Source organism: Nicotiana sylvestris, chromosome 3 (assembly GCF_000393655.2).
Source record: "Nicotiana sylvestris chromosome 3, ASM39365v2, whole genome shotgun sequence".
Classification (NCBI taxonomy): domain Eukaryota; kingdom Viridiplantae; phylum Streptophyta; class Magnoliopsida; order Solanales; family Solanaceae; genus Nicotiana; species Nicotiana sylvestris.
In genome coordinates, this window is record NC_091059.1 from 100,163,177 (window position 1) to 100,173,400 (window position 10,224).

Genomic DNA, 10,224 nt, shown 5'->3' on the forward strand with positions numbered 1-10,224 from the left:
TATGGTTCATTATTTTAGTATCATGTATTGCAGTATGATTCTCAGTTCCTGATTCTAAATTTTTGAATGTTGAACACATGTATTTGGGCCCGAGGTCGCAGTTTATGATTTATGCATTTTTAGGCCTGAGGCCGCAGTTATGTATACGTATACTTGGGCCCGAGGTTGCAGTTTGTGAACATATATATATATATATATATTGGGCCTGAGGCCACAGTTTAATATTCAAATAAACTAGTTTTTCATCTCATTTGGAAGAGGGAGTATTCATATCCTTACTTCCTTTGTTCAGTTCAGTTATCAGCTATCATTTCAGTTATTAGTTATTAGTTATTAGTTATTATCTCAGTTATCAGTCATTAGCTATCAGTTATCATTTTAGTTTCAGTTTCAAGGTTTATAATTTCAGTTATCAATTATCAATTCTCAATTATCAGCTCAGTATTAGTTTCAGTATTTACTGTTCTTTCTTTTAGTTGCTTTAGATACCAGTGCAATTCAAATGTACTGATGTCCCTTTTTGCCCAGGGTCTGCATCACACGATGCAGCTATCATCCCCAGTTCTTTAGGGGCATTATCATTACCTTACAGTTTTTCAGTATTTACAGATAGTTAGTGTTTTCAATACTTTAATAGAGGCTTCATAGACTAGAGTAACAGTTAGACAGAGTCACAAGCTTTTTATGTTGAGCAATATTGGCTACAGACATGTTTCAGACTTGTATAGTGTTTCCACACTTTGATTTTTATCATTCAAACTTTCAGTATATCAACATTTGTTAGTTTATCTTCCGCATTTAGTATGCTATGATATCACATTTTGATTCAGCCAGCCAATTGGTTTGCTCGGTCACATGTAGTCAGGCACCGAGTGCCATGTTACGTCCAGGCCCAGGTTTGGGGCGTGACAAAGCTTGGTATCAGAGCACTAGGTTTAAGAGTCCTAGGGAGTCTATGAAACTGTGTCCAGTGAAGTTTCCTTTATATGTGTGTGTCGGCCACTCATATAAACGGTTGACTACCAAGACATTCAGGATTGTCTCACTTCTTTCTACTCTAAATCGTGCCATAAAGCTTAGAGAAATAGTTAACCTTCTCTTCCTATTGAATTCCAAATGTATTGGATGCCCAAATGATGCTCAGGACAAACCTAAGGTTCTAGAGAGGATGATTGCCCATTTGGGTATATTTATGTCATGTAGGTTGCTAACAAATGAGATTTGAGGGTATGTTGAAAGTGGGATGCAATAGATAGTAGTACGTATTAGAGCATAACCTAATCAGAAAGTACAAAAGCAGTTATCCTATTTTATGGTTATCAGTTTATCTCAGTTACCAGTTAGCAGCCTTTCAACTAGCAAGTTTATGGTTATTCAATACGCCAGTATTCAGTTATATGTTTACCAAATATCCAAATATTATAGCGGAATCTTCGCATGTTTTAGGGATTAAGACCCAAGCCACCGGATGGTGCATGAAGTGATTTATCACATGTGAATGGCAGTGTATCCGTATGTTAGACCCCATGGTGCATCAGGTTAAGAATTCAACCGCAGCGTGCATAGAATTGATCACTATAATTTTGGACAGAAAAGAGCCTAAGGGAAATATAGCTAAGAATAATATGATGTACGAAATGAGAACCAAGAACACGTGACATTGAATTTTAGGGAATGATTTTAAGTTGTTTAGATCTATTCAAATTAGAACTTGAAACTACGGTGTTAGTGAATTTGTATATGAAGTAGCTATTATTGTGAGATAAAAGATATAATAGTTCCCTTTCACATGATGTGACTATGTGTTTAGGCCTGAGTTTTATAGTCTGAAGTGATTTTGAAGTGTATAGAAAGTTTGGGGTTAGATATTCCAATTTTGTTTAAGACAGATGAAATTTCCCTAAGTGTGATCCATGTGCATAGTTCAAAAAAATGATAATGTACGGCAAAAGAATATGGTTAGATGATGAGGGAAGTTAGGACATACCTTATGCTTCACTTTAGTTATTCAAAGAAGAGCAAGAAACATGATGCTTGCAGGTGGTTAGTAAAAGAATAGTAAATAAATTTTGAGTAAATACAGTGAATTAGCAATTTCAGCAGAGCTAGTAGAGGTAAGATTTGATTCACTTAGCCAGGTTAACTCTAGTGAGTGGATGACAGTTTGAAATATAGAACATGTGTTAGAATCAAAAGAGTTTAGGTTATACCCAAAGTACAGTGACAGTGGGAAAAATTAGCTAGCAATGAGAGAGCAAGCTATAGAAGAATAGTCAAAATGTGGTTTCTCCATGACTGACAGTGTGAGTAGAGTTAAATTATTAAGATTTTGTATGATAGCTGTGAATACATTAGTTTTCCGTTATATGAATAATTTAGTTTTTCCTAGCTCAGAAGTAAGTTGGAAAACGAGTCGTCATTGACGTAGAGTGCAAAGAATTGTAGAAAATAAGGAAAGTTATTTGGATCCAACAAAAAGAGAAGGATTCGCAAGTATAAGATCTTTGGTCTAAGGGGTGATGTGAAAATTTTCAGTAAGTCCAGTTAGAGATTTGAATTAGCATGTGATATGAAAAACAAAATCAGTTCGGTGATGAGGGAAAATTATATAATTACCACAAAGAATATGTCTAACACGTGTAAGAAACGCAAAGTGAGTAGACTGATCACTGAGCTTAGTTATTGATGATAAAGTGATCACATAAAAACTATAAAATCATGCCCATTTATGTGTTATGAGGGTAGTGCCATTGCACGAGGCTCTAAAATTTGGAGTACAGGTCAAAGACTGAGTTCACAATAATACTATAAGTGTTTTCAGGAAGTGCTTAAGAAGATAATCAAGTGTGGGAAGTATAATTCATGATTGAGGTAGATAAGAGAACTCTGGTGAAAGAATTTCACCGCTTAGCCCAGCTAGGAGTTCAATTTGCATACTCCAAAGATAGTAGAGTTGTTGTCTAGAACAGGACCTGTTCCTCCTTAGTAGCCGAAGTGAAAGAGAAACGGTTTGATGATCCCTACTTGTTGTAGCTGAAAGAGGGGATTCACATGCATAAGACGATGGCTTTTGAACAAGGGGGAGATGATGGTACTTTGAGGTACCAGAATAGATTGTGTGTTCCAACCATAGATGGACTTAGAAAGGGAGGAAGATGTTAGAAGCCCATAATTCTAGGTATTCTATCACCTAGGTTTTCCAAAGACATGTCATGATCTTAAGGAGATTTATTGGTGGAACGACAGGAAAAAGAAGGTTGCAGACTTTGTGGCCAAGTGTCTGAATTGTCAGCAAGTGAAAGTCGAGCAGCAGAAAGCTAAGTGTTTATCTCAAAACACGCATCCTTTAGTGGAGATGGTAAATATGGGCCTTATAATAGGATTATCTCACTCATTTTGAATGCATGCATTTTATGGGCAAAGGTGTAGATTGTCAATTAGTTGGTTCGAAGTTGGCGAATCAGAGTTGCTGGGACAAGATTTGGTCAATCAGTATATGGAAAAAGTCAAGTTGATTCTAGCTCATTTGAAGACAGCTCGGAGTCGCCAAAAGTCATATTCAAACATGCAACATAGAGACCTAGAGTTTCTATGTTGATGATTGGGTGTTTCTTAAGGTTTCACCTATGAAAGGTGTTATAAGATTTGGGAAGAAAGGAAAGCTCAATCCCAGATACATCGGCCCATATAGGATCCTATGAAGAATTGGGTAAGTAGCTTATGAGTTAGAATTTCCACCATAATTAGCGGTTGTACACTAGTATTTCACGTGTCATGTTATAACATTCAAGTTTCCAGTATTGAAATCTCATGTCACGACATTTGTGTTTCCAGTATTTAGATCTCATGTTAGAACATTCAAGTCAGTTCAGTACTCAGATACTCATATCAGTCCAATACTCAGATATTTATGCTAACTTAATACTCAGATATTGATGTGAGTTCAGTGATCAAATATTCACATTAGTTCCACACTCGATTATTCGTGCCAGTTCAGTATTCTTATATCCACGTTAGTTCAGAATTCACGTATCCATAACAAACAAGTATTTATGTATATGTATCATGTTATGCTTATTATTATGCCCTATGTAGCTAGTGTTATGCTCTGTTAGCTAGTAGGTATTTTGGAAAAATGTCGAAGGTATCTAACCTTCTCATTCAGACCTTATATTACAATCTCCATGTCTTTCAGTGTTTCGTCAGTTTAGTAGCCATTAATCTAGTACCAATTTAGTTCAGTATCTCATTAGTTCAGTAATCATGTATTCATTCAATTTAGTATGCACGTGTTAATGAAATTTCATGTTCCCACCAGACCCATTTAAGGTCCGGAGTTAGCCGAAGATACAGCCAGGACAATCATTCGAGGACGAATGATCCCAAGGGGGAGATAATGTAACACCCCGTAAATTTGAATCAGTTGTGGATGTATTAAATAAGTATTAATGTGATTGTTATCAACTGGATATGATAATAAGTGTACGAGGCATATCATAAGTAATTTGGGGTCCAAGGAGAGGCCTAAGTCTAAGTCAAGTTTGAAAATTTCATGATAGATTAAAATTTCAAATGAGCACGCACAAGACCAAACTTTGCACGAGCATATCTATATTTATATAAGGTGTTATGTGATTCAAAACATATCAAATGAAATATCTTGGATTCTATCTTCTAAAACTTCAAATCGTTCGTCATTTGGATACTCCTACCAAAATTTATGACCAAATTACCAAAAGCTGGCAGAATTTTACACTACCCCGCCGCCCCAGGTGTCGCCCCATGTGGCACGGCTGTGTAAATTTCCAGAACACTTCCAAATTCGTTCTAGACACATTTTTTCATTATCGCGCCACCCACGCGCCGCCCTATGCACCGCGGTTGTGCAAGTCTTGGTTTTCTTTAACCCGACCCTATTTTGATATAAGACCTTCGGGGGTTATTTTTCCCACTTCATTTGGCAGATTTTGGAGCTCTTCTCCACTCTCTCAAGACCTCCTACCCCTCCCATCTTCAAGGTAAGCAATCCCCATTATCTTGGTGTGAAATTTATCATTTATACACTAGTATTGATGAAATCTACACATAAAATACTTAGATCTTCAAGAGATTTCTTCAAGAACTCAAAGGAGGGCTTTGCAAGATTTCTTCCAAAATGGTAATCCTATACCCTTAGACTTACATGTATGGATTTATTAAGGGAATATGAGTATGAATAAGTATTGGAACTCTTGGTACGGTGGTTGGAAGCCATAAGTTCCCAATTTAATTACATAACTATTGTTGAGATTGAAAGATGATTATTTAATGGAAATTTATTGGTTGTGTGTGGATGGATGGTCATATATGTGATGTTGGAAGTTATAAATTAGTTAATCATGATGGTGGGATAAATTATTGATGAATGGTGGTAATTGGATGAACTAATTATATGGTGATGAGATGTAGAGATTTATGCCTACAAAGTGTTTGATAATATGCTTAAATGGCTTAAGTTATGGAATTTGTTACTAATATTGGTTTGGATGTTGCTATTGTAGATTGAAGGTTCTTAGTATTGCGGATCATTATAGTATCACTAAGGGGACGAAATTACAGTATGTGAGGCTAACTCTTTACGCTTGGGAATGTCTATGATTCTCCCTACGTCCCGTTCATTATGACTATTACTAGTTTCCTCAGAAAGTAATTATGCCTTAGTTCCATGAATAGTCGTAGAACTTCAATTCTCTAGATGGCGTAGTTTCATAATCATTCAATATTCTATGAGTTTCAGTTATGACAAATCAACTTATTATGAATACACATCTCAGTCTAGTCATATTCATTATTCCAGTATCATGTAACTCAGTATGGTTCAATATTTTAGTATCATGTATTGCAGTATAATTCTCAGTTCCTAATTCTAAATTCCTGAATGTTGAACACCTGTATTTGAGCCCGAGGTCACAGTTTATGCTTTATGCTTTTTTGGGCCTGAGGCCGCAGTTATGTATATGTATACTTGGGCCCGAGGCCGCAGTTTAATATTCAAATAAATAGGTTGTTCGTCTCATTCCGAAGAGGGAGTATTCATATCCTCACTTTCTTTGTTCAGTTCAGTTATAACCTATCATTTCAATTATCAGTTATTAGTTATAAGTTATTTTCTCAGTTATCAATCATCAACTATCAGTTATGATTTCAGTTTCAGTTTCAGTTTCAGTTTCAGTTTCAACCGTTATAATTTCAGTTATCAATTCTCAATTCTCAATTATCAGCTCAATATTAGTTTCAGTATTTACAGTTCTTTCTTTTAGTTGCTTTACATTCCAGTGCAATTCAAATGTACTGATGTCCCTTTTTGCCCGAGGCCTGCATCTCACAGGTACTGATTTACAGGTTGACGATTCAGAGTGCTATAATTCTTGTACCAGTTATTTGGTGATCCCTAGTTCTTTCGGGGCATTATCATTACCTTATAGTGTTTCAGTATTTACAGATAGTCAGTGTTTTCAATACTTCAATAGAGGCTTCATAGACTAGAGTAACATTTAGATACAGTCACAAGCTTTTTATGCTAAGCAATGTTGGCTACAGGCATGTTTCAGACTTGTATAGTGTATCCACACTTTGATTTTTATCATTCAGACTTTTAGTATATCAGCATGTGTTAGTTTATCTTCTGCATTTAGTATGTTATGATATCACATGTTGATTCAGCCAGCCAGTTGGTTCGCTCGGTCACATGTAGTCAGGCACCTAGTGTCGTGTTACGTCCGCCCAGGTTTGGGGTGTGACATTCACGTAACACAAATAGCACAATCAACCCAAATCCTAAGGGGCAGTTCTCCACACAAAGTTAGGCAAGATACTTACCTCAAACAAGCTAAATCAACCCGCTAGTAAGCCTTTTCCGTGAAAATCCAACTCCGGACGACTCGAATCTAGCCACAATAACTTAATACCATAGGAATCTATTCCGAATAATAAAGTTACAATCATTCTGTTAAGACTGATGATATTATTGAACATTTGTAGTAAACATGCACAATCGAATATAAGAATAGAATAAGAATAGAATGAATAGAATAGAAATAGTTTTGAAAAATTTCATGAGAAAAATATTTTTCAAAATACTTAATCCAACCAAACATGTAAAAATTGAAAAATATTTTCCTAAAAATACTTTCGTTCATACCAAACACACCCTATATTTCTTGCGATTTAAGATACTTGTTTTTTCTTATCACCCGATTTTAAGATACTTGCTGAAGCTCCATTCTTTCAAGCTCAAAGCTATAATTTGATGTAAAAGTAGACAAAGATTCGCCATTATGTTTGAATTTTAATTTTTAAATAGCAAATCATATTTTCATATTTGATTGGAGCATTTCTAATCCTTCCTTCTTCCTATGTGTTGACCTCGAAAAATGTGAGTAACAATTAAATGTAATTTGTGAGTTTAAAGATATGTGATTTATTCTAATACTAGTGAATATAAAAGTAATACTAAGCTTAAGTAAGAAGAATTGATGAACCAAACCAGTATTGTTAGAGCAATAGGGGCCTCGAGCTCGATTATCTCAGGGGCTTCGAGGTCAGCTAAGAACAATAAAATATGAATTATGAAGTAAAAGCAATAAAGCTGAAGAACAATTGTGGAGAACAGTAAACGAAAAAAGTAGAGTAGAATATTCTATTGCAGTGAATAATGTTTCCTTTACAAATGATTGGGATCCCCTTTATAAAGGAGGGGAAAACCCCAATATGATAAATTTTCAATTATGGTAAAGAATTATATTGGTACACAGTTGTATAACAACATAGTACGAACTTGTACTATTCCATACAAATCTTATCCCAAAATTTATGCCCTGACCCACGTGTCCTTGAGAAATTCCCGCTCTTTCTTGAGTGTCATCAAAATTGTACTGCCCTCGAGGCGGACCATGACGGGTCTCCGACTTTCTTCTTGAGGTGCACGCATCCAATACAGGCTTGATCCTTACTTCAAGTTCCCCGAACTCGAGCTCGGGGTATGATCAAGTCATTGAAATCGAACTCTCCAATTTCGACCGTATACAGATCGTCCCCGCATTTCTTAGAATAAAATGATAAGAAATTATTAGAACTTCGATTTTCTCGGACCTCTCGTGATGACTTCATGCCTGTGTCATAGGCACTTGAAGTGATCAAAGATGTCATGTCAGCATGCTTCCCCAAAACATCAAATACGTTTCAGCATTTGTCGACCACTTACGCCGCCGGTCCCGTCGTCAGTTTTCTATAAATAAGAGGCTACTTGGCTGAACAAAACTGTACTTCTTCCCTCTTCACCTACTTTTAGTCCTCTGCCTTTTTTACTTCATCCTCTAATCACCTATTTCCATGGTTCTCTACGACCGCAAGGTCACATGGCAGCAACTTTACCAGCTATGCCAAGGCTCCCTTCTCCAAAGCTCTAGCTCGAGACAATGAGAGAAGGGCATTGAATTCTTCTCATATCAGAATATATGTGAATTTTACACTGCTGCTCATCTCTCTTAACTTCAACCTAGTGTGGCGCTTCATTCCTTTTGCTTCGGGGTGGCACCATCATCTACTAACTTTTGCATCCCACATCGGAATAGTGTTTCGAGGACGAACACTCTTGGATTGTTACTCGTGCATCTTGCACGCCCTTTTGGTTTTTCTTGTGACAAAAGGTTAATCTATATCTTCTGGTCTTCCCTTCTGGTTTTTTCCTTTAGCTTGTTCTTTTTTAATGTATTATAGCCCAAAACTTCAACGGAATGCTCAATCTTAGGCGTTTGGAGATATAATTATATCCATCGATGGCCTTCTACCCTAAATCTCTTTTTCCAAAGATCGGAAATGGTGTCCCCATGAGGGAGGTTTTTGAAGGCGATGCTCTCGAGGGCGTGGTCTTAAAAGTGGATTAGGTTCTTTGGCTTTTGTTTTTTGCTTCTTTGATCCTGTGTAAGTATCCTCCATGGGTGTCGTAGTTACACTTTGTAATCATTTCTTGGAAATATAAAAGGATCCCTTTCGGCCCATGCCGAATTTGTTCTATCTTTACTTGTAGAAAATTTTATAATTTTAATGACTAGCCCAAATACCAAGTCTTAGGACATAGTTAACCCTTAGGTTTTAATCGACCAAATTAATACCCCTCGAGGTTCTCGTTAATCCTTGAGTTGAGCTTGAATGTGAACTCGGAACATCGTGATTCCTGAATCCGAGTTAGGTGAGAACAAGATCTTGGAATAAAGTTAATCGTTAGATCTTTTTGCAGTCCCCGAGTGAGAAATTTTTCCGACTCTGGTAGCCATTGGGCTTAGCAGTCGAGCGGGCATTTGCACGAACTTATAAAAAAGTTAGCCCTAAAGCCTTTTCATAGTCCTCGAGTGAGAAATTCCTCAAACTCGGATAGCCCTTGGGCTTAGTAATCGAGTGGGTACTCTATTCGACCTTTACTTATAGGCTGCCCTTTATGATTTTTGACGACTTAATCCTTGATGCCTTGATCCTGATGCCAATATCGTGACATCAGCGGCTGAAGCGACTGAAAAGTTATTTTTTGTGCGATTCCCAAAGTCATTAATTGGGGGCAGCTGACGGTCGACCTTTTGGCTTTCCTAGAACGTTTAAATGACCTCTATAAATAGATAAATTCCACAACCTTACAAACTTTATTCTCATATTGTTCTCAAAGTCTCATTATCCTTTTTCAATTTCCTTGAATTATCCCTTCTCTTCACTATCAATGCTCTTCATTTTCTTGGATCTTCCGCATTGCGATGGCTAAAACCTCTAAACCCATTTCTCAAAAAGAAAAAGCTTCTTCATTGATAGAATCTTAGGAAGATCAAATCTATTCAAGGACAAAGATAAAGCTTTGGAATCTCAAAGAGGGCCTTTAACAAGATCTCAAGCTAAAAAGCTGCAAAACAAGGTCATTAGACTTCAGGAGCGATCAAAAAAGTTGTTAGTTGAGAGGAAGAGCTTAAGGATAAAGTATATGAGTTATCTAAGTGTTATAATTATTTTATGGCTCATGTTCATGTCCAAGAAGAGGCGGATTAGATCCCAAGAAACATCCTCTGAAGAAAGTCCAAATCAGGCCACTGTGGGACAATTTTGGCATCTAAAATGTGTCCAAACTTGCAGCCCATGAAGTTCTACATAAAACCACGTTTTTAATAGTATAAAAAGGACTTAAATGATGTCCAAGAAGGGTAA